The 25,163-nt window shown below is 40.4% G+C and overlaps 1 protein-coding gene across 6 annotated transcripts in view; it reads right to left on the bottom strand.

The window, feature by feature from the left end:
• Positions 1-25,163, bottom strand: part of ENOX1 (ecto-NOX disulfide-thiol exchanger 1) — an 855,443-nt gene that overhangs the window by 480,411 nt on the left and 349,869 nt on the right. For all 6 annotated transcript variants that reach the window (XM_073614184.1, XM_073614181.1, XM_073614186.1 and 3 more), the window contains one exon: positions 24,157-24,208. The gene's annotated coding sequence lies outside the window, so the exon portion shown is untranslated. The remainder of the gene's footprint in view (positions 1-24,156; positions 24,209-25,163) is intronic.

The raw sequence follows: 25,163 nt of genomic DNA, 5'->3' as shown, positions 1-25,163 counted from the left end.
ATAATCAACCAACCTTTTTCTCCCAAATACTGACTAAATTGTCACATTTTGCTAAAGGACTTACTATCCTAGCAGGAGACATAAACATGCCATTAGACCCCTCTATTGATACATCACAATCTCGCTCGAAATATTTCTTTCAAACGCCTGAAATTTGTGAAAAAACGTCTCCTTGATCTCCAATTAATAGACGTATGGCACCTTCTTCACCCCAAGGAGAAGGATTTCTCACACTACTCCTCAACGCATCAATCATACTCTAGAATTGACAATATTTTCTTAGATCACTTTCACCTTCCTCTCTTGCACTCTACTCATATAGGCACCGCGTCTATCTCAGACCATGCACCTGTGTCGATGACGTTGGCCATGCCTTCCCTTCCCCGACGCACCACCAATTGGAAGCTGAATGACTCCCTTCTCTCTGATGAAGTGGAGGTTTCCATGTTGGCCTCTCACCTATCGCAGTATTTCAAGGAAAACAAACCTTCTGATACCTCCCCCTCTATTGTGTGGGAGGCTCACAAGGCCACTATTAGAGGCCGACTCATTGAGCTTGGTGCTCGGAGGAAAAGGGAGCATGGCCAACAAATTGACCAGGTTTTACAACAGATAGCGGCTCTTGACAAACAACATAAACTTTCTTTACATACTACACATCTCCAATCCCTCACACTTAAACGAGAGGAATTGAAATCCCACCTTAATTTAGACACCAAGCGAAAGTTCCAACGCCTGTCACAGAAAGTTTACGAATGGGGGAATAAACCTAGCAGATTGTTAGCTAGATCATTAAAGACTAAGCAATCGCAATCATTTATTCCCAAAATCAAACTCCCGTCAGGTTCACTAGCTTATGCAACTCCAGATATCGCTAAAGCCTTCAGAGATTACTACTCAGACTTGTATAACGTCAAAAATGACTTGTCCTCTCTTCCTCATAAAGAGAGACGGAATCGTATGCTTTCCTATTTGACAGAGGCTAATCTTCCTAAATTGCTCGTATCCGTCCTTAAAGAATTAGAAGCAGACTTCTCGGTAGAGGAGTTTCAAGCTGCATTAAAGTCCTCCCCCTCCGGTAAAGCCCCTGGACCAGACGGGTTCACTATTCTTTACTATAAAACATTTAGTGACATTTTACTTCCTCGCCTCTCTGCATATGCCAACTCTATTTCTCACTCTTCAGGTCTACGCCCGGAATCACTTTCATCCCACATCACTGTCATTCCCAAATCAGATAAGGACCCTACCCATTGTAACAGCTATAGACCAATATCATTAATTAACGTTGACACTAAATTATTCGCCAAAGTCATGGCAAACCGCTTACTTCCCCTTATACCCAAATGGATCTCGGCCGACCAATCAGGTTTCATACCCTCTAGAGAAGCAAAAGATAATTCCCTTTGGGCAATCTCCTTAATTCAATGTGTTCGGCGCTACTCCCAGCCCACCCTACTCCTCTCTACAGATGCAGAGAAGGCTTTTGATAGGGTGGACTGGGAGTACCTTAAAATGACCCTACGCCACTTTGGCCTGGGACCTAAAATGTTCCACCGTATCTCATCCCTATACTCTGATCCCTCAGCTCAAATTAGAATAAATGGGATGCTAAGTGACCCCTTTGCTCTACACAATGGAACCAGGCAAGGGTGTCCCCTCTCCCCTCTCCTGTTTGCTATTACCTTAGAACCCTTCTTGGCTACTATTAGAAACAATGCTAATATCAAAGGCATACAAATAGACAACAAATCCCACAAATATGCAGCATATGCAGATGATGTTCTATTTTTCATTCAACAACCACGTACTTCGATCCCCAACTTGAAGTCTGAATTTTCCTTGTTTCATTCAATTTCCAACTTCAAAATAAACCTATCTAAATCGGAAATTTTAAACATTAACATCCCTAAGTCTGAGGCTCTCTCGCTTAAACCCCTCTTTCCATTTAAATGGGAACAAAAATGTATAAAATACTTGGGCATTTATCTTACTCCCAATCTCCACTCTCTTTTTCGCTATAATTATATTCCCATGCTAAACAAGATCAGAAATGATTTACGAAACTGGTCCAACATGTCTCACACCTGGTTAGGGAAAGTAAATATAATTAAAATGAATATTTTACCTCGCATTCTCTTCCTTTTTCAAATGCTGCCATTGAGTGTTCCAGTGGGGTTTTTACTATCTTGCAGTCCATGGTTTCCCGCTTTGTCTGGAAGGACAGACATCCTAGAATATCCAGGGAGTCATTGTTTCGTTCCAAATGTTCAGGTGGCCTGGCACTTCCCAATTTCAAAGCATATTATCAAGCGACTGTATTGGCCAGGCTCGCTGAGTGGAAATATGCTCTTAACTCGAAGCTATGGGTACAAATTGAGTATTTCTTGAGTGGCATGGATCTTTCAATGGCTCCCTGGATACCCAAATCTCACAGAAACCTTGCTCATAATACCTCGACTCTCACCATATCCTCTTTAGATGTTTGGGATGCCTTACATAAAAAACTCTCCTGGGCATATGACTCCCACCTATTACCTCTCCTCAATCATACATACTTTTTGCCGGGTCTTCTAGATTCAGGTTTTAAGACATGGAGACTCGAAGAACCTCTTTTGCTCCATCATATTCTTAATGGCAAGGTACTAAAACCACTATCTGCGATCCTCGCCCCTAAACCTGTCACGTACCTAGATAAATGGAGATACCACCAGATACAACACTTCCTAACCTCTCTCGCTACTCCACTTAGGGGCGTTAATGATTTAAACGCTATAGAAGCTATATTCTATCCTAAAGACCCCCCCCCCTGCATAGCATTTCGTTATTCTATAAAGCCCTTATCGCTCTCCAAAATCCCGGATTCCCACATTACTTGACTAAATGGGAAGCTGAATTTGACCTTTCCCTAACTGATATTCAAAAGGATAGGATCCTACAACTAGCCCACACCTCGTCCCTAGCCTCAAAGATGTTGGAGGTCAACTATAAATTGCTTACTAGATGGCATTACACCCCAGTTAGAATGCATCAAATGTTCCCCGCCAGCTCCCCTTTGTGCTGGAGGAACTGTGGGAACAAAGCTACCCATGCACACATATGGTGGTTTTGTCCACTTATCCGTAAATACTGGGATGTCATTCGTGATCTGATTTTTCAGATTGCTGATGTTCACATACCAAACGACCCGTGGGCTGTCCTCTTTCATGTTACAAAAACTCCCATAAGGTTGTACAAACGCTCAATCGTTCCTCATCTATTGAACACTGCCAAGGCCTTGATTCCCACCATATGGGGTCAACCAGTAATTCCTTCTATTAAAAGCTGGCTACAAATGATTGACAATGTACACCTCATGGAGAGTATTACCCACGATCTCAGAGGGACCTCTCAAAAGCATTCTCTCATATGGGACTCTTGGAAAAAATTTCAGACCAATTCCACATATATAAATCTCATTACCGAAACCCCTTAAACCAATCAGACTTAGCCACCTAGCAATATTTCTCACCTCGCTAATGTAACCCTCTTTTTAATACATGGCCCTGCATGTCGGCAACCTTTAACCTCCCTCCTCTTCCCTTCACACCCTTCTTCCTTCATTTCTTCCTCTTATATTCCTTCTTTATTTTTTTTTTCTTTCTTCTATTCTCTCTCTCTCTACACTTTCTCCAATATTACCTCTTAAGTGTTTACTTTCAATAAACCAATGTATTATGTTCTTACTAAATTACGTTCAATACATGGTACTCACATAGTATATATTTTCGCCTAGTCGGTTAGTACGCTGACTCTATGTATCTACCTAGAGGCTATTACGGAATTTTTCTAACTGGTACGGTATGTGTGTACTGTCTTTCATTCTATATGCTATTGTTAAAATGGAAATGTTTTCTATTTTGAGTTATAATTGTATCTTTGTTATATTTTTCTTTAATAATAAAAATTTATTAAACAAAAAAAAAAAAGGAACTGACCATAGTGTAGTATGATCAGATGTTTCTATGGACACATAGACATACCAACACCCTGGTGTGCACACAAGCAAAAAAGGGGGGAGTGATAACCCACCACCGTGGCTGTGGATTGCGCTTACCGACTCACAGTGGTAACCAGGCTTTATATCATACTAGGGTAGCTGATTGATGGATACCAGGGAACGATAGATTCACCCACTGTAGCCAGGAATCCATATTCTCAGTACATGGCCCAAAACGAAAATAAACTATCCATAGTGTAATACGTTTCACAGAAGGTTTAATAAATAAAAGTAACGCACTTACAGAATAGAAGGATGATTTTCGCATAAAATACAATACAACATGCCGGCCCGCATAAAATCACAAAGCGGAGCTCGTCCTACTTCCTGGTCATGTGGTAGCATCGCTGCGTGCGTACCCAGACGCATTTCGTCATCAAATGGACGTTCTCAATGGGGACCTGTATAAATGTGAATGGTCCCAAAGTCGCGCCAAAAGTGTCCGATGTGTCTGCCATAATGTCGCAGCCATGATAAAAATCGCTGATCGCCGCCATTACTAGTAAAAAAAAAAAATTATTAATAAAAATGCCATAAAACTATCCCCCATTTTGTAGACGCTATAACTCTTGTGCAAACCAATCAATAAATGCTTATTGCGTTTTTTTTTTTACCAAAAATATGTAGAAGAATACATATCAGCCTAAACTGAGGAAAAACATTTTTTTTTAAATATTTTTTGGGGAGATTTATTATAGCAAAAAGTAAATAATGCGTTTTTTTTTTTCAAAATTGTCGCTATCAAGAAAGCTCTATTTGTGGAGAAAAAAACCCGTCAATTTTGTTTGGGAGCCACATCGCACGACCGCACGATTGTCAGTTAAAGCGACGCAGTGCTGAATCGCAAAAAGTACTCTGGTCTTTGGCCAGCCAAATGGTCTGGGACTTAAGTGATTAATCACAAAGTCACACGCTCCAAGGTGAGCATTTACTACCTAAGGGGGGCACCTGAGTGAATGTACTTTGCGCGATATATGTGACGTGTTCAACGCTAGCAGCTTTTAGATAATTTATTGATCTTTCACAATACATGTGACAGGCTTAATACCATTAGTCTTTGGGTTATTTAAACCACTTTAAGCATCTAGACAGTGGTGGCTCGCAGGATTTCTTTCTATTTTTTTTTTTACTGTCAGGAATGCAGTTTCCTTTTACAGTCATGGCACGATATAAAAAAAAAAAATGAATGTAGCGACAGAGTCGCTTTACCTGCAGCACAGAGCAATTAGGTCTTCTGGCCGCAGACAGAGCAGTACTGTGTGGTAGAGCTATAGCAGAAATACAAATCCTTTAGCAAGTAAAACATCTTCCTTATACGTATTCCATCCATGTCCATTTGCCTAGAGTTCAGCTTTAAATAAATTTGAATTGTATTCCAATATAAGCAAGCAATGTATATTTTTACTAATTTGGCACATGCGGTCCAATGCTTATAGGCACTGCTATAAAACACTTTCAATAAAATTTAGAGCCATGGATAAAAAAAAAAAAAAAAAAACAACAACATTTTTTAACTCAGTAGAAAATCCAAAGGAAATGGCCCATGGCTACAGAAACAACTACTTGCACTTAAATTTTAAGGCCACCATGCACTCATACTGTTATATTTTTCTATGTGTGGTGCATGAGAAATTGCACTGGGAGGTCAATATCACTAGTAATAAAGCAGAGTGATTATTTTGTAAAAAATAAAACATAAAGCATATCTATAGCGGAACAGAAGCCCAGACTCTGTGTACTATATGTCCACATCCTAGCAAATCATGTACAGCTATGAACAGAATGTGTTAGGTCCATATATATATATATTTGGACACAGGCACAATTTTCATACTTTTGGCTCTGTATGCCAATAGAATAGAATTTAAATGAAACAATCCAAATGAATTTGAAGTGCAGACTTTCAGCTTTAATTCAAGGGGTTGAACATTAATATAAAGTACAAATTTTAGGAACTGCAACCATTTTTATACACAGTCCCCCCATTTTTAGGGGCTCAAATGTGTTTGGACAAAATAGAATCATAAATAAAATTTTCATTTCTAATATTTTTTTGAGTATCCTTTACAGGCAATGACTGCCTGAAGTCTGGAAACCATGGACATTACCAAAGACCGGGTTTCCTCCTTTCTGATGCTCAAGTTCTAACTGCAGCTGTCTTCAGTTGTTCTTGGTTTGTGGGTCTTTCTGACTTTAGCAAGTGAAATGCATGCTCAATTGGGTTGAGATCAAATGTATGACTCGGCCATTGCAGAATAGTCCACTTCTTTTCCTTCAAAAGCTCCTAGGTTGCTTTTGCAGTGTGTTTTGGATTATTGTCCATCTGTACTGTGAAGCGCCGTCCTATCAACTTTCCTGCATTTGGCTGAATCTGGCCTGACAGTATAGCTCTAAACACTGCAGAATTCATCTGGCTGCTTCTGTCACATCATCAATAAACAATGATCCAGTGCCACTGGAGGCCATGCATGCCCATGTCATCCCTCTGCCTCCACCATGTTTTACAGATGAAGTTATGTGCTTTGGATCATGAGCTGTTCCAAGCCTTCTCCATATTTTTTTCTTACCGTCATTCTGTTACAGATTAATCTTAGTTTCATCTGTCCAAAGAAAGCTTTTCCAGGACTGGTCTGGCTTTTTTAGATGTTTGTTGGCAAAGTCTAATCTGGCTTTTCTATTCTTCAGGCTTATGAATGGTTTGCACCTTGTGGTGAACCCTCTGTATTTGCTCTCGTGAAGTCTTCTCTTAAATTTAGACTTTGACAATAATATGCCCACCTCCTGGAGAGTGTCCTTCACTTGTCTGCATGTTGTGAATGTTTTTTTCTTTACCATAGAGAGGATCCTGCGGTTATCCACCACTGTTGTCTTCCATGGACATTTATGTTGCTGAGCTCACCAGTGCGTTCTTCTTTCCTCCGAATGTACCGAACTGTTGATTTGGCCACTCCTAATGTTGCTGATCTCTCTCTGACGGATTTCTTTCACTTTTGAAGCCTTACAATGGTCTGCTTCACTTGCATGGACAACTCCTTTGAACACATGATGTAGGTTTACAGCAATAGATTCCAAATGCAAATACCACACTTCGAATCAACTCCAGACCTTTTACCTGCTTAAGTGATGAAGAAATAATGGAGTAATAAGGGAGTAGCCCACACTTGACCATGAAACAGCTTTTGATTCAATTGTCCAATTACCTTTGGTCCTTTGAAAAGGGGAGATGGTTAATCTTAAGAGCTGTAATTCCTAAACGCTTCCTCCGATTTGGATGTACATACAGTATCTCACAAAAGTGAGTACACCCCTCACATTTTTGTAAATATTTTATTATATCTTTAAATGTGGCAACACTGAAGAAATTACACTTTGTTACAATGTAAAGTAGTGAGTGTACAGATTGTATCACAGTGTAAATTTGCGGTCCCCTCAAAATAACTCAACACACAGCCATTAATGTCTAAACCACTGGCAACAAAAGTGAGTACACCCCTAAGTGAAAATGTCCAAATTGGGCCCAAAGTGCCAATATTTTGTGTGGCCAACATTATTTTCCAGCACTGTCTTAACCCTCTTGGGCATGGAGTTCAACAGAGCTTCACAGGTTGCCACTGCTTCCACTCCTCCATGACATCATGGAGCTGGTGGATGTTAGAGACCTTGAGCTCCTCCACCTTCCGTTTGAGGATGCCCCACAGATGCTCAATAGGGTTTAGGTCTGGAGACATACTTGGCCAGTCCATCACCTTTACCCTCAGCATCTTTAGCAAGGCAGTGGTCGTCTTGGAGGTGTGTTTGGGGTTGTTATGTTGGAATACTGCCCTGCGGCCCAGTCTCCGAAGTGAGGGGATCATGCTCTGCTTTAGTATGTCACAGTACATGTTGGCATTCATGGTCCCCTCAATGAACTGTAGCTTCCCAGTGCCGAGAGAACTCGTGCAGCCCCAGACCATGACACTCCCACCACCATGCTTGACTGTAGGCAAGACACACTTGTCTTTGTACTCCTCACCTGGTTGCCGCCACACACACTTGACATCATCTAAACCAAATAAGTTTATCTCGGTCTCATCAGACCACAGGACATGGTTCCAGTAATCCATATCCTCAGTCTGCTTGTCTTCAGCAAACTGCAGGCTTTCTTGTGCATCATCTTTAGAAGAGGCTTCTTTCTGGGACGACAGCCATGCAGACCAATTTGATGCAGTGTGCGGCAAATGGTCTGAGCACTGACAGGCTGACCCCTACCCCTTTAACCTCTGCAGCAATGCTGGCAGCACTCATACATCTATTTCCCAAAGACAACCTCTGGATATAATGCTGAGCACGGGCACCCAACATCTTTGGTCAACTATGGTGAGGCCTGTTCTGAGTGGAACCTGTCCTGTTAATCTTCTTATAGCCTAGGCCATCTTTATGTAGAGCAATAATTCTTTTTTTTTCAGATCCTCAGAGTTCTTTGCCATGAGGTGCCATGTTGAACTTCCAGTGACTAGTATGAGAGAGATTTGGTGCTATCGCTCTCACTAACACACCTGCTCCCCATTCACACTTGAAACCTTGCAACACTAACAAGTCACAAGACACCGGGGAAGGAAAATGGCTAATTGGTCCCAATTTGGACATTTTCGCTTAGGGGTGTACTCACTTGTTGCCAGCTGTTTACACATTAATGGCTGTGTGTTGTGTTATTTTGAGGGGACAGCAAATTTACACTGTTATACAAGTTGTACACTCACTACTTTACATTGTAGCAAAGTGTCATTTCTTCAGTGTTGTCACATGAAAAGATATAAAATATTTACAAAAATGTGAGGGGTGTACTCACTTTTGTGAGATACTGTACCATCAAATTAAGCCTGAGTGTGCGCACTTTCAGACCATATCCATTATTTAATTATAGTTTGAATATGTTTTGGTAAATACCTGAACACAACTAAAATTGTGCCTGTGCCCTTATGGTCCCAGGTCTTTGCCATATACAGTAGCCTCTACAACAGGCCTACGGCGCCCACGCCCGAAGTATCGCTGTTGTCCATGTTACCAGGCTCCATACCCTCTCAGAAACGGACCCTGCTCCGCTTTTTTCCCTCAGCAACCAGGCAACTCATACCCCTCTACTGGAAAACCACTACTACGCCACCGTTGTCCTCTTGGGTCTCTATTGTTAACGACATCATGCGAATGGAGGAGATGATAACCCTAGACAATGATACCTTCGATAAATTCAAAACCTTATGGCTAATCTGGATTGATTATTCCACCTCAGACGCCCTAAAAACCTTGCTAACGCCATCTAACTCAACAAACTCTACTCAGAATCCCCAGTGTGGTGCCCCAGGGCCTGCTCACGTGCCTTGACCCCCCCCCATCCTTACCTATTCCCTACCCTCTCTCCTCTTCATTCTCTTTCTTTTTCCCTCTCTATCCCCTTCTTCCCCCTCCTCTGATTCATGTAGCAGATATTAAAACTAACAATTTTTAGTTGTTTCATAACATGGTCACTATAATTTACTATATTGAAATTAAGCCAAACACTTATTGTCTATGCTATACCGACTTATTTGTATAGTTTGTTACCCAGGCAAACTGACCTTTACCATGTTCTTTGCTGTATGGAACGTTTTGCTAAATGTTGATTGGCATTGTATTACTACTTTGTAAATTTAATAAAAATATATTTGACTCTAAAATTGTGCCTGTATCCAAATATATATGGACCTAACTGTATAGAAGAGAAACTGAGTACCATAAAAACAACTTTATTATGAATAATTAAAAATCTATTACATAACATTAAAAATTACTCTCCACATAGGGGTTCACAACATGCAAAGATTCCAATTACAGTTCATATGTGGACTCAACATATTTCAGGAATCCTTCTTCAGGAACACATGTGATAAAATCAGTACACTGGAACCCACACCTAATCTTTAATAGAGTAATACTAACCATTATGGTAAACTGAAATTCAAAGCAAGTGTATGTTGCCCATAGAGGTGCAAATGAGTAAACCAATGTGAAGCCACTGCCTCTCTAATGGGAAATGAGGGTACATTCAGTAAACAGCCAATGGTCTTCTACACGTTATATTAAAATAAAAGGACCAACTTCCCAATGGGAAACCAGCCAGACCCAATGTGAGTAAATTCACCATAAAGATAGCATGATAGTCAAAGTAGTCAAGGCACATATATTCCAAAGAGGGGGCTCTTGATAAGTATCTTAGAAACAAACTCAGTTTGCATGAATGAAGCCAGTCCATGACTACATATTCTGTTCATAGTTGTACTAGCAATAAAGTATGCTGCACTTTTTAGGATGATCGTCTATCTCTATGAGGTGAACAACAGTAATCTATTATTGGCGCATCGGGATTAATGGGGAGATTTCCTTACATGTGTCTGTTTTACCACACAGGAAATGATAATGAGATTGCCTTACATCACATGTGTCAATCCGGCCCACCAGCTTCTTCCCAGCAGCAGCACAATCTATGGGAGGTGCACTGTGATGTAAGGGAGGGTGGGGGACTCTTGACTTCCGATGACTTCTGCTGTCTTCAGCTTTCTACACTCCATGTTAGAATTTTTTCTTCCTGTTTCAGCAGTGGGAGGGGAAGTCTGGACATACACTGTGTGTGAGCTGATTAGAGGAAAGGGACACACTCCCCCTCCACATAGGCAGAGGAACAAAGAAACTTGAAGAGCTGTTCTGTGAATAGACAAGCTCTCTGTCTATCTGTCTCAATGTTTCTTCCTTGACACAAATTTCCAGCTGCTTTCATCTCCTATGTCGGAGAGCTTTTCAGAAATTATCATATTGATAACAGAGGAACGGAGCAGCAGAAAGAGACAGGCCTTAGGGCTTTGGATAGAGATAAGTAAACACCAGAGATAGATGTGCCCAGGTCAGATTTCATGGATAGGGTTTACATCCACTTTAAATTAAAAGAGAAGTTGGGCACTTTTTTCAAGAATCCTACTTAGGTGGATGCAGCATTGGTCAGATACGTCATCTGTCCCCCTCTCGCTTGAAGAATAAAACCTGAGAGATCAAAGACCACTGAATGCTCAGTTCTCTGAGCTCTGTGAGCAGAGAGCTGGTAACTGTCGGTCACCGTCTCTCTGCTCAAACCCCCCCCCCCTGCACTCACTGAAGCGCAGGGCTGTGCAGGGGGCAGCCGGTTTTTAGGCTCTCAGCAGCCTCCTGAGAGGCTGAGCCAGGTGCCGGTTCAGCGTTGTTCGCAGGTCCCAGCCATATTGTCGCAATCTTGCCCCAGCCTGGACCAGCACTGTGACGTCAGCCAACAGCGGACTACAGCCCGCTGTCTGCTAAAAACGGGTAGGAGTGCAGTAGGAACTGTGATCCACAGGAGAAGTACAGCCAAATGAGCTTTGGCTGTACTTCTCCTTTAAATTATACCACTAGCAGATATTTTACTGGGACAGTAGTGCTGGTAATTAGGCGGTTTACTTTGTCCCAACAGTGACAGTTTTGTTTTTCTACATCTACTTATGCTCAGCAGGGAAAACAATGCTGTGGATTGTCACGCTACTGTGCTTGGTGTCCCTAGGTTCGTACCTGTTATTTGTCTGTGTGCAATGAATTGCCTAATTGTGTAAACAGGTGCTTTTTGTTGCTAAGTGATCATAATTAAAGTTCTTCTGGAAATGCTGCTAAGTGGCTGCACCTGCATGAAATGAGCATGTCCTACACAATATGATCTACTGATACAATACAAAACCCACATTCACCAAGGGCCGCACTGACATCTTACCAGAAGCACTTTTGTCAGAACATATTAATAAGAGTACAGTACAGTTTGTCAGATGAGGTCACCTTTTGTGTCTCTCTTTCAGCCTGCACTGTGTTCTCTCTTCCATTACTCTTCATATACAGATATCTCAGCACCAAGGTTTGTATGCAAAATAGTCAATGACAGAGCGCAATTAGCTGCATTTCCATATTTGACAATGTAATTACTAATTAGATCGAATAACATTTGCCAGATGCTAAATATAAAGAGAGAAAGAGTTGGAAAAATGACAGGAGCACATCTAAATGACATTATCAGCAAGCCTGTGACCCAAGAGACAAGGGGCCTGAAATCCCCTATTTGCTAGAGCACATTGTGAAAGCTCTAATTTCCCTATCTAACATACAAATTGCAGTTGTCATGCAAGCCAGCAGTCAAAATCTCACAACTCATAAAAAGAAAAAAAAATATGACCTTTTGTTTTTCATTGGCATTTTTCACTTTATAGCAATACTAGTGACTTTCTTGCCAATGTTCTATTTCAGTTTTGCCAGCATGGGTGATGCCCACAACGTGTCAGTAAATATCTACTGGAGTTTTAACTGTGGACATTTTTTGATACAGTGCCTGAAAATAATAATTAGAATGTTGTCTGGACTCAAGGGGGCTGATTTACTGTGTTACTAAACCCACAACAGTAAAATCAGTCTGTATGTGCCGTAAAGCACGCTTGTCATATTCACTGTGAAACCTAGGGGGTTAATCTTCTGCGTTGTGTAAAAAGGCTGTTTGATCCTGTCTTCTCTTATCCTCCCCTTCTTTTACTGACCCCAATCTATCTCCTGATACTACAGGGCCTTGGGGGCACTCTGCCCATGCTCAGATTGGTGTGTATTGCTAGAGTTTTTTTTTTTCTTGGGAGGGTGCATGTGATCGGCACAGGGCCAATCAGCACTGCCCAGACAGAGGGTCAGGGGTCCTGCAGCCTCATAGGACAGTCAGGGGAGAATGAAAACTCCTCCTACAAGCTTCAACCAGACACTGATAGAAGTCATAAGACTGCTCTAACTGCTGATAAGAAAAGGTATTTATCAGTTTGAATTTACCAAAATAATTGCATTTCCATGTTCTGTGTAGTGTAGGAGACCAGATATAGTGAATGCAGGCTCCTGGGTTTAGTAACACTTTAAGACAAATAGACTGTTCACTTTGCAAAAGAATGGTATTTTGCAAAAGAAGTTGCACTTTGTAAAGGGAATCATCCCCAGATAATGAATGAAGTGAAGCTCTGCTGACTTCCATCATCCAATCAAGTACAAGCGAAAATGCTGTTTGGTTATTTTCTTTGGGTATTCTCTGCAAAGTGAAATTTCACTACATTCTCGAAGCTCCGAGGACGATTCCCTTCCCTGCAAAGTGCACTTCACTTACAGAGTAAGCAGCCTATTTGCCTAGGACTCTGGTAGCTATTTTTGTTACATAACTTCTCAACCCAGCCCTATTTGGGTCTCTGCTAGTGTTAGGGTCCTTTCACAGAGGCTTTCCACCCAACGGACTCCATTTTGCTCAACGAGGGATCGCTCTACTGAGCAGACAGATGATAGGACCTGTCAGAGCCCCGCTCTCCTCTATGGGAAATGGAATGAAAAAGGAGCGCCTGTTCATTTTCATCCAATCCCATCTGATCTGATCCTCCAGATGGATGGAAAAATAGGGTTTCCATCTGTCTGTATTTCACGGAAAAGATCGGATACCGGCGGATGTCTGCGGACATGTCACCACTGACATCCGCCAGTCCATAGAGGTGCATGGAGCGTCTGATCAGGTGCGCCTGAAAAACTGACAGGCGGACCTGATCGGAGCGCCCGTGTGAAAGGGGCCTAATGCTGTTCTCTCAACACTAGGACAGCTGATACTATTCAATTTAAAGTGTAACTCCACTTTTGCAGAGAAAACAAACATTCCCCTTTAGGTGATCAATGTACTGTACATTAATGGGATTTTAACAAACTTTGTTGCAGGCTCCTACCTTTTGTTATTCTGAGGAAATAGTGGTTTGTCTGCATGCATGTGCAAAGTGAATCTGTATGGGAGTGGTTTTATAATTATCAATCAGCTGCTGCACCTGCGGGGATCTGAGGAAAGTGGCAGGGTCTGTTTACCTTTAGACGTGATTTCCCTTTGAGTGTATCACACCAATAATGACATTTGTGTTGCAGGGGATGCTCAAAATCTGACTTGTAGTGCAGACTTCTGGAAACATCAGTAAGCCAATCACACAAGCAGGAAATGACATTTCTGGCGGTGTTCTGGATACCATCTGTGCACAGTGTGCCTCCAGGTAGCCAAATTGCATTTTACAGAAAATGACAGCGCAGCACTGCAGACTAAAAAGGAAAGGCAATTTTCAATAATATTCAATTACAATAGGATTTGTGTTGCAATTGTATATGCTATATTATTTTTTTATTTCCTAATTTTTTTTCCCCACAAAAGTGGAGCTGCCTGAGCCCGCATGTTCAATCAAGTAAAGTTACATTCATTTAGCTACAACAAAACTATACCAAAAGTAACTTTGCGGAAAACCTCTACTTCACTCTAACATGAAATGGTAGATTAACCACTTGCCGCACGCAATATAGCAAAATGACGTCGGCAAAGTGGTTGCGATATCCTGACCTGGACGTCATATGACATGGTCAGGATAAGAAGGGGGTGCGCATCGTGACAGCTGTTGTTGTGGCGTGTCAGTCTGACACACTGCAACTCCGATCTAGGTAGAGTCTCTGACGGAGACTCTTTACCACGTGATCAGCCGTGCCCAATCACAGCTGATCACGATGTAAACAGGAAGAGCCATTTATCGGCTTTTCCTCACTCGCGTAGAGGAGAGACAATCGGCTGCTCCTCTGACGGGGAGGGGGGTCTGCTGTGATTGTTTATCAGCACAGCCCTCCCTTGGATGCCCACCCAGGAATGCCACCAGAACCACCAGGGATGGTCACCACTGATGACCACCAGGTATGGCATCCCCGGTGGCCATGGATAACAATGTGTGCCCACACAATGCAAATCAGTGCCCACCAACAATACCTGCCAGTGCCTCCTAATCAGTGATGCCAATCAGTGCCATCTATCAGTGTCCATCAGTGCCACTCATCAGTGCCCATCCATTATTTTTTACAGCTTTCTTCACTACCTTTCTGCACCACTCTACAGCTGACTACATGTACAATAAGCAGGCAGGTGACAAATAAAGCTGTGACGAAACTCGGAAACAGGGTTACAATCTGCTTGGACGAGAGAATCACAAAACTGGCTGAAAATAATTTTGTCAGGTAAAGCAGATGATATATGTTTTAGCTGTATAGTTAGCGGTTTGCCTGGGGCGCCACTTAGACGTCATCCTTTTACAGTAACATTAAAATATATCAATTTCTGTTTCAATATGTTTATTAATTTTTAATAACCTCCAAAACATTGAAAGCGTCTTTGCTTAGAAGAGCAAAACAGTGTGATAGGTCCACAACACAGGTGGAAGGTAGTACTAACTGTACTATGCAGATAAGGCACAGGTAGTAAATAATGCAATTGAATGTAACTGTTAAGCAGGAGAATGTAACAAGCATAAAAACAAGACCAGTAGAATATATGTCAAGCCCACAAATGGGACCTATAAAAGGTAAAGCTCGCATAACCACATCCCACTGGCCAGCCAACACAGTCAAGGTAAATACTGAGAATGTAATATACAATACAACAAAATGTTATGGTAGAATTAATAAAAAAGGGAGGGGGGATATAAAGAAGGAATGGAAAAGAGAAAGAATCCATCCAAAGGGCAAACTCATCTGCCGCTACAGTGCTACACCGCAGGAAGCTTGAGGCACTGAATCCAAGCATTCCAGACTCTCTCAAACATCAAAGATGTATTTTTCGAAATGCTAACCAGCTTCTCATTCAGCACGATCCATGTCAGGTTACATTTCATAACTGCCAGGTTCACTACTGGGCTTTTCCAGGCAGATTCCACGGCAATTTTCGCCACAAGAAACAAAAAATATCAAGGTTTGAGAATGTCTAGGAATTCCCTTCCACAGGTTCGATAAGAAGGGCAACTTTAGGGTTTACTTGAATATTCACCATTGTTACTGAATAAATCAAAGAATGTACTCTTATCTAGAAAAATTTGACTTTGGTACACGTCCACCAAGTATGGTACATTGTGCCCACCTGTCTACAGCCCTGGAAGCAAAAAAGGGAAGACCCCAGGAATATCTTGCAGAGAAGGTCCAGGCCAACCCGCCTCTACAAGAGCAACATTCATGATACCTGTATTCGTCCTTAGGGACCAAATTGTCCAGTCCGCCTCATCTATTTCCTCTCCCAAATCAAAATACTGTAATATATTTATTTCATTTTAAAAACGTGGTTTATGTGTTTCTTTAAAAAAAAAAAAAGACACACTGGAAGAGATTCACTAAAACTATAGTGTGCAAAATCTGGTGCAGCCCTGACCTTATAGTCCCCATTTACATTTATTTTTTTTTTTCATTTCTTGGTTATCAGTAGTTCAGTAACTGACTGCTCATACGCCATGAAGGCAAATAGAAGAAGCACTGTGAGGCTAGCAGAAAATTTTCGTCAAGCTCTTTGACTTTGTCTTGCAGAAGCCTTAATCCTCTTACTCTGCGCATAGCTGACAGCAGCATTCCCTGCTTTACTTTCTTGATATTTACCTTCTTCTACTAGGAACACTCATTACGAGAATGTTTTTACAGCTTTCAAGTTTAAGATTTTGCAATTTTTGTCATGCAAAATGTCACTTCTCACGGCTCTGCCTATTTATATACTGTAGTTGTGCTGAGCAGATTTCCACTTGTTTTTGCCACATTCCAACAATATCTGCTTTGTAGACAGTATGCCAACTTATGAATGCTGTCCAATCATTTTTCCCTGACCAATAAGAAACAATGCCATGCCACTTTAATCAGTCTGCTCAGTGAAAGCAAAGCAAGTGGCATAGCCCTAGTTCTGTGCCTGCTCAGGTGTTGGTCTCTTACTAACCAGGCAGTGAGAGCACCCTTGCTGAGAGTCTGTTACAGCACATAGAGATTGATTAACTAATACTGGAGGATGCAAAATCTGGTGCAGCTCTGCATAGAAACCAATCAACTTTCAAGTTTTATTGTCAAAGCTTAATTGAATAAGCTGAAGTTAGAATCTGATTGGCTACCACCATGCACAGCTGCACCAAATTCTGAGTGCTCCAGTTTTAGTAAATCTCCCCCACTATATTTGCAAAAAGAATGGAATAACACCTTTATGGCCCCATTTACACTTGGCGAATTGGATTCCAAATCACGTGGCAATCACTGCAAAACATATGCCGAGTATTTGGGTGCCATTCATTCTAAATGGCACCCCAAATGTGGTTCGGTTCTGCTGTGATTGTTGTGCAACAGAAATGCACAGCAAAACACGCCCTTAAAAAATTGCGCCCTTAAAAAGAGCATGAGCTTCTTTTGGACGACAAATGCGTATAGGGCAGCCCATTGAAGTGAACGAGCTGCCCTATGTGCGACATGCAGAATTGCGTGAAAATTACCTACACAAAATTGCGAGCGGGAATGAAAGTTCCCGCTACGCAAAGTGTAAATGGGCCCTTTTGGATCTTGTACAAAATAAGGGGAGCATGTTCAGATATATAACTAGGATTCTATAACTTACTGGTCACAGTATTAAAGTTTGTTCATACTTCTTTAAATAAACATTCTCTACTTCTGAACAGTATATACATCACAGCATCATTTTGTACTGAATGTATTCTAGCTTGGCCTTGGGAAGTAAATTTGCTACTCATCTGAATTCCATAGATTTTCCTCTTTTTAAAAGAGATTACATTATCCATTGGAAATGAGAAGCATGGTTAATAAGGCTAATAAATGATTTCATAAATAAATCAGCATGCATTGCTTTTGTTCAGATTATTGCCAGTGTACAATATTATTTGGGACATACATGTAAATGAGGGATACAATGTCTGTGTTCTGAATCCTTTAACAAAAACATTAGTCTGAATATGAAATTAAATTCTACTATTATTTTGAACATGAAAATGAATGACAAGGTGAGGTGGGACAAGAAAATCAGGATGCTCAGCCAGCTTGTCGAGTTGGAACCAGAAACCCCTCAAAGAGAATAAATTACTTTAGAAAAAAAAATAAAAAATCAAGCAAACCTGTCACAAATTTTGGCAATTCAAACTGAGCATGTGATGAGAAAATACACCAGCAAAGGTTTACCTTCACTGAAAAGCGCTTGTCAAAATGATCAGCAGATCCAGAGATATATGAAGCTGGCATTCTTTGCACATCTCAACCAGAAAAGTCAAGATTTGCACATCATTTTAGCTACTGACGTGGGTTTTAAAGGAAGGCTACCTTTGCTTTTGCATGCCAATTATGAGTCTCCGAGATTTGTGAAGGGCTTACTTTGAAGCTGAACTGTTGAAAAATATGGACACCCATTCTACCCATGATAATCCAATTAAACCAAATCCCAGCTCAAAAGGTTTTCTTCTTAGTTTTAGTTTTGGATAAAAGACAAAACATGTCATGTTTTTAGTTTTGTTTTGTTTTTCTGTCCACTGGGGAGATTTTCCTTCACTTCCTGTGTAGACCCCAAGACAGGAAATGAGAAAAATCTCTTTACCAGGAATCTAGACAATAATAAAAACACTTTTTTCAGTATGGTGCCAAAGGGACAGATCCCTGTGTGATCACCAGGACAGGAAGTGAAAAAAAAAGAGAACTAATGCAGGCACCTCATGTAAGGACTGGTAAGATGCAAAATACGATTTTTTTTTTTTTTTTTGGTTAACTGCGTTTTAACACAATTCTCCTAAAGGGGCCTTAGAAACAAATGTATTATTGATTTACAGTGTCAAACAGTGCCTGCCAACAGGAAATATTAGTTTTCATTGGGATGCTTGGGAGCTATCATGCTGAATACTAATTAGTCAGGTGTGTGCCAATTAAAAATGCAGCTTTCTGAGAGTTACATTGCATGAATGCTGATAAGTAGGTAAACTCCGCCATCATGGTCAGCAGTCGTTTGCCTTTGAGGCTAGGTTCACACTGCTGCGAATTCTATTGCGAGTTTGAGCCGTTGCGATCGCTCAAATTCGCAAGTCATTTAAATTACATAGATTAACATTAGTGCCGTTTACATCGACGCGTTGCGAATATAACCTGCGTGAAAAAAAGGTCCTGTGCGAGTTTACTGCGTTGCGTTGCGAATTTAGTCTCCATAGACATCAATGTAAATCGTTCTTGAATCGCATTGATTGGTTCACATATGTGCGAATTCCACCACACTACTCTCCACAAAAACCAGGAAGTACACAGGAAGTTAAGACCCTTTTTTTTTTTTACATTATGATTCCATTGGCTAGACTATCAATCGCAGCTATATCCAACTCCTGAAATTCGCGGTAAAATCGCGGTAAAATCGCGGTAAATTCGCTGTAAAATCGCGGTAAATTCGCACTGCAGCAGTGTGAACCTAGCCTTAAACAGGTAAAGAATGCATAACTCTACACACAATAAACAGCAAACAAAGCCCTGCCCAGCTATTGTGATGCAATCCCAGCATGGCACAGAGACATGTGTTTGCCGTCGAATGCCTTCTGCACCTCCAAGGCAAGCTGCCATCTTTTTCACCATTTGGCTGACAGATGGCTGCAGTACAGCAACTTTGTTTCCTTTTCTTCACAGAAAGGGGAAACCTCAACTATCAGTTCCAAAGAGATTTACCAACATGTAAAATGTATTCACATGGTAATGATCACTTCCAAGCATTTAAAACAGCACCCTTTATTATTTATTACAGGTACTTCTATAGTGACGTCAATTTGCGCAGCACTTTACATATATTTTAATTATACATTCACACCAGTCCTTGCCCTCAAGGAGCTTACAATCTAAGTTCCCTAACTAATGTCCCGTACACATAATCCGAAAATCGGACGACAGATCGTCCGTTTTTTTTTTTTTCAATGCTAGCTGAATATCGAACCTGAAGAGTTTACTAAAATAACGAAAATTCTCGTACGACAGAATAAAAAAAATTGGAAGTGATGTCATGTGTTGTAATGTATTTGTATTGTATTTTCGGACGACAATTGTACTGATTAAACGAAAATCGTATGATCTGGTATTGTACGAGAACTTTTTTGTGTTTGTCCGATCGGATAATAATCGGATGAACGGTCATGATCGGCTCTCGAAAGCTCTGCACTAACGATCCAATTATCATACGATCGCGGCGAAAGTGGTACTTTTCATTTAGAAAAAAAAAATTTAAAATTTATATATAATTTTTTTTTTTTTTTAAATGAAAAGTACCGAATATATATATATATATATATATATATATATATATATATATATATATATATATATATATATACTCCCTTAAAACGTTTTCAACTATAATGGAAGTGCCTTAAAGGATAAGCTCATGTTTTGACAAAAAATAATACATGCGCATTGTTTTTGCAGGTAAAACGTGCATGTACTATTTTAGTTTTGGGAGCCTGTGAAGCATTGCACCAGCAATCAGCGGATCGCAGATGCCGTGCAGGTCTCCAGAACGATCTGCCGGTGTATCGGCTTGTTCCTAAGAGCAAGCCGATACATTCTGACAGGAAAGCTCAATGAAGTACCAAAGCGTTTACAGCGCCGAGATAGTTCATTGAAAACTACAAGCCAACAGTCAGAAATTCTGGCGGACCTTGTCGTTTTCCATTCACAGAGGACTGTGAATGAGTTATGTGGACAGGTGGGAGGTGCTCCGCACATCCGCATCTTTTTTGAATCGCGGCAGCAGACACAGGGATTAGATCCCCAGTCTGCTGTCACAGAGAAGATGGGTGGGGGGGGGGGGGTCGCAGGGCTGGTGCATTCATAACTTGTTACATTCTGAATATGGGTGTAACATGTAACATGTTATGAAGGCTAAACTTAACCTTTAAGGATGAACTCTTTTTGTTACCCAGTTGTATTTGATATTTCCTTTAATTGTGCCAGCAAGAACAGTTGTTCCTTCAAATCCATTTATTTGTGAAACTAATATTGTCAGTAGCAGCTAGATTTCTGCTACTAGGGCTTAATTTGTTCAGGAGGTATATAGGAGGTATATACCGCTCTTTGGGATTATTCTTTAAAACCCAATTGTGCTAGAGGACTTATTGCAACAATTCCCAGAGCACACACTTTTATAAAAGCAATCCTATTTCAGAAATGTAATTTTTAATCATCTGTGAAGAATGTAGTTATTGCTCAATCTGTGCTGCACTCTGTCAAGACACACTGCTTTTCTCATGGAGTGTGGGAGATAATTGTTAGTGCTAGATATAATCTGGGTCTAACTACAAGAGAATTATTTATTTGGGGATAATAGATCTGCACTGGTTAAATTAGTTTAAACTACAGCATGTGATTAATGAGCAGAATTCAAGCAAGGACAATCCAAGGCAGCGAGCGGAAAGGGAGAACCTACATTTGGCTTGTTACAATTTGAACATATGAGCATAACAGAATCCAATTAAAGATGGCACATACTGTAATAACAGCAAGAGTACTTTAAAACTATCAATTGAGAATGACTAATTTTCACAACTGAGATACCTGATGACACATTTTATGCTACTGATAGCTCATACTGTATGTCTTTGAAAAGAGAACTCCGCAGGTAGCTAGTTTGAAGAATTCAATTTATTTCCCATCTTATCTTTATCCTCTAATAACCCTTGTAAAAAATATTGTTAAACATTGTTCAATACTAAATAATTATCTACCAAAAGTATTATAGCTTTCTAAGTACTCTTTTTGAACCCTCCCCTTTACACCCTCCAACATGTCATAATAGTTAATAAAAATCAGTTTACGATTATTGTACAGGTTATCACTAACTCCAGACTTTTTTGTTTTGATAAGGTGGGGAAGTGTTAGACCTTGATCACGCTTTTATTGGCGTATGCGTCCTTGCTGGGGAAATCTACAAACACTATTTAACCTTGTGTCCATTGCAAGGGGAAATCTTAAATGTTTCAGCTGCGGCCAACCCTAATCCAGATAAAATACGGTCCAATCAGGACACTGGTTCTAGCAATAACTATCAATAATAAGTTCTATGGTTAGTACTGTAATTGGAAGATACAATAATAGTATAAAAAATGTATATATATATATATATATATATATATATATATATATATATATATATATATATATATATGTAATTTCTTCACATTTGTCACCCTAATATTGGAAAATAAAATGCAATTTCTTACTAAAACAGTGTACCAACAAATGTGTTACATGTTCTTGACCTCTTGCCGCCCACGTAACAGATATGAGCAGCAGCAAAGAAGGTGGGCTTTAACGCCCACACATAAGCATCTGTGGGCAGCAGAGATTTCTCTGCTGAGACCGTGCTCACTGTGCTCACCCAGCACGGAGACTGAGCTGTCAAAGTCAGCTTTTGATCTGTATTAATGCTAGGGAACTGGCGTGATAGGCTCCGATTCATGTGACCACTTTGACAGCCAATCACAGTGGTCACATGACCAAGCAATCCTTCCCACTCTATGGACAAAGTGAGACCCCCTAGGGATACACAATTTCGTTCCGTGCCGTGCTTGCCCTCCGTGTGGCCCTTGGTGGTGTCTTGTCTGCTGCCGCCTTCTGGGAGCTGTACATCCGCTGTTTTAGTCTTGTCTAGCGGTAAGTATGGGGTTCCCTGTATCAAGGCCCCTCTTATCATGTGCCTATACTATTTACATTATGCTATACGTCCAATTTGTATTTTTTCTTCCTAGGTACATTTTACACGCATCCACCCCTGAAGAGTGAGCTGGGTCTCACGAAATGCGTTGGTACACTAGATGGCTGTGTGTTATATGATTGTTATATTTTATATATGTACCATTATTTCATTTATATATATATCCCTTATGAATTGGCATTTGTTGGCGACATTAATGCATGTATTATCTCTACTTGAATACATTTTCATACTGTACTTACTGTTACGTCTATTGGCTAAACTGTGCTGACCTCACTCAAAGTCCCGGGGCGAATTTACTGTTTTGTTGCATAGCCTGGAGTTGGACTTTAACAAAGCTGCTGTTAGTGCATCTTAAGACATGGAAGGATGGACTGCTACTAATCACAGAAATAGCAAGGGTGAGTCATAGTAGCAATACCTCCTGAAGAATCTATTAACTAGACTTAGTGGCACTCTATTAAAACCACAATGATGAGTGGCCCTAGCATCTAACTGAGTTATTGCTTTCATTTTATAAGACAAATGGCTGCTGTGAGCTGCAGCACCACTTATATGTGTCTTGGTAACATGAACCAATTCTGATTTGCAGATTATCTAAATGCCATGACAATATGGCCAGTTAACACCCTGGGCACTTGTGAATCATAGAGGTATCTTATCTCAACTGCTTTACAACTCTATATGATGCTGACTTGCTGAATAATAATGAGCTCACGATACTACTGCCTCCTTGTGGTAGTAGGCACATCAAATATTTACATAAAAATGTATACACGCTGCACCTGTAATGTTCTAATCCAGTTAAATATACACAAAATGTATTCATCCATAAAACATGGGGCAATAACATCAACACTGTAAAAAAAAAAAAAAAATTCTAAAAAGGCCCACAAGTGAAAAAAAACAACACAATGAGAATTTAATAATGCTACAGGTTTCTACATGTAAGTCAGCATTTTCCTTTTAAATAATGCCACATTTAGGGAGAGCTTGCAAAAATGTACTGGAGCAAGAACGAAAATAGACTCCAGTGAAAACATTTTGATAAAAGCACTGAATACATTAAAAATGATGATGAAAACAATTTAATATTGTGCCTTGTAATGCAATTTCTATAGGAAAAAGAAACAGAAAATCATGTGACCTTCCCTGGGCTCACTAATCCCACGGGAGAAAGGTTTGCAACAAACCTTCAAATGATTACAGCACTGAAGAACGCTCCGTACCTTAATTTTAGAGCTTAAACAAAACAGTGAAATGGAAAAAAAAAAAAAAAGATTTTTTTTTCTTCTGCAAACAGCACTAGACATTCTGTCAAGGTGAAACAAATGGCAAAGCCTAATTCTTCACAGCGGGTCCCAGAAAATCCACTGGGCAATGATTTGCTGAAATGTGCAGTGTATATTATCCTCCCTCAATGGGAGTAACAAGCTTTGTATCTCCTAGCAGTAAGTACAAAACAATATTATATGGATGCTTGTTGGAAATAGAAGTACAGTACCTGTTTCGGAAGTTTGTCTTCACCGTCTTCATAATCCAAATGTTTACTTATCCTGTTACAAAAAAAAATACTAATGTCAGAAAAAAAAGGATCTCAAAAGAAGGCAAAGAATAATCATAGAACACAGACTTACATTGAACGCTATTTTATTCTACTTTCAGATTTTTTTTTTCATGAGACTTTCAAAAAATGGCCATCTGAAGTCATTGGTATGCAGTCAAATGGAGAACTGTACTAACAACCTCTGTTTTCATTATCTCCACTTTCCTACTACAGCAGTTGTGCAGTGAGTACAAATATGACTGTGCCATGTATGAGCAGGCTGATTGCACCCAAGTTGCTCCATCGATCGACTTGGGTACAACCAGCATCTCAGTAGAACATAATGGCTCATCATAAAGAATTTCCATCAAAAGAAATTGTATTTTAAGGCACTTCCTAGCAAAAATCACTCATAAATCAAATTTTATTTTTTTGCAGTTCACCCCTGCCTTTATTCTCATCTAGGCAATGATGTTTTAGTTTCCTCCTGCATCCTCCTCAATGTGACATAACCCAGTGGGCTTTACTTCCCCATTCACAGAGCAATATGTAAACAGTGGTACCTTGTCTTCATATATATTGTTCTATGAATGGAGGAAAGTAGTGACTTCATGCATATGCATTATTTTCCTCCTTTCATAGAACAATATGTAAACAGACACAGCACGAAATCGTTGTCAGTCATGTCCCTGTGCTGTAAAAAGGAAGATGTAGTGCCGGACAAAACCTGGTGTAGTCCAGCAGTGCCAGAGAAGAATGCAAAACTGGATCAGCCTGCCCTGTAAGCACAAAGCCCCAAAGGTAAGTGGGGGGGGGGGGGGATGACATTTTTATTGAGAGAGTGAAGCTCCTCTTTAAGCAATATAAACATTTTTAGAAAACCAGGTCCAGTGTTCTTATATTCTTTAGCACCTAATACACTTGTTTTCCTCTGGGCACAAGTACTGTTTGTGGGCATGCTGATA

This window comes from Aquarana catesbeiana, linkage group LG02 (genome assembly GCF_042186555.1).
Source record: "Aquarana catesbeiana isolate 2022-GZ linkage group LG02, ASM4218655v1, whole genome shotgun sequence".
NCBI classification, from domain to species: Eukaryota; Metazoa; Chordata; class Amphibia; order Anura; family Ranidae; genus Aquarana; species Aquarana catesbeiana.
This window is presented reverse-complemented; position numbering and strand designations above follow the sequence as displayed.